This window comes from Frieseomelitta varia, unplaced genomic scaffold (assembly GCF_011392965.1).
Source record: "Frieseomelitta varia isolate USP_RPSP 00005682 unplaced genomic scaffold, Fvar_1.2 scaffold_240, whole genome shotgun sequence".
NCBI classification, from domain to species: domain Eukaryota; kingdom Metazoa; phylum Arthropoda; class Insecta; order Hymenoptera; family Apidae; genus Frieseomelitta; species Frieseomelitta varia.
In genome coordinates this window covers 43,417-44,117 of record NW_025109969.1, presented here as the reverse complement: position 1 = coordinate 44,117, position 701 = coordinate 43,417, and positions in this window count along the sequence as shown.

Below are 701 nucleotides of genomic sequence, written 5' to 3'. Positions count from 1 at the left end.
TATCACGAAAATGTAGAACACTGTTTCGATCCGTTTCAGCGTAGCAATGTTATTTTCTTTTTCTTTTTTTTTTTTTTCTTCAAAATTTGATTCAGTCTCGTTTAGTCTCCCGATGACAACGACCGAACTTGCGTCAAACCTTGCAATCGTGACGATATGGCGAACATCGGTATCTCAAGAAAGATTGCTCGCGTCTAATAAGTTTTAATCCTTCTGTTTAGGAAGAGTTCGGCGAAGTTGGCGTTCCGCTCGACGAGTTTGCGTTTGAATTAAGAAGCGAGCAGCGAACAACGCTCTTTTTTTACGCGTCCTATTGCAATAAAAAGAATCTGTTTATCTAAATCCATCGGACAAACACGTTCGTACGCGTACATGCACAGTTTTATTGAATTTATCTAAAACCTCCAGAAGAAGGAGAGGAAACAATTTGATCTGATTTCCTCTGAGGAGGAAAAACTCGCTGATTTCCTTCGCCATTTGTCACTTCTGTCTAAATAATAGGATATTACTATAGATAGTACCACAGATAAGTGAAAACACGTTGAGCACGTGTTCGTTTGATCTTCTTTTCTTTTTTTCTTCATAGATACCGCGTGAGAAGGAAAAGAGAAAAACAGATAAAGACGAAATTGATATGCTGCCGTTGAATTAAGTCGTATTTTTTTCTGTTTCTATTTTTTTTTTTTTTTTTTTTTTTTTTT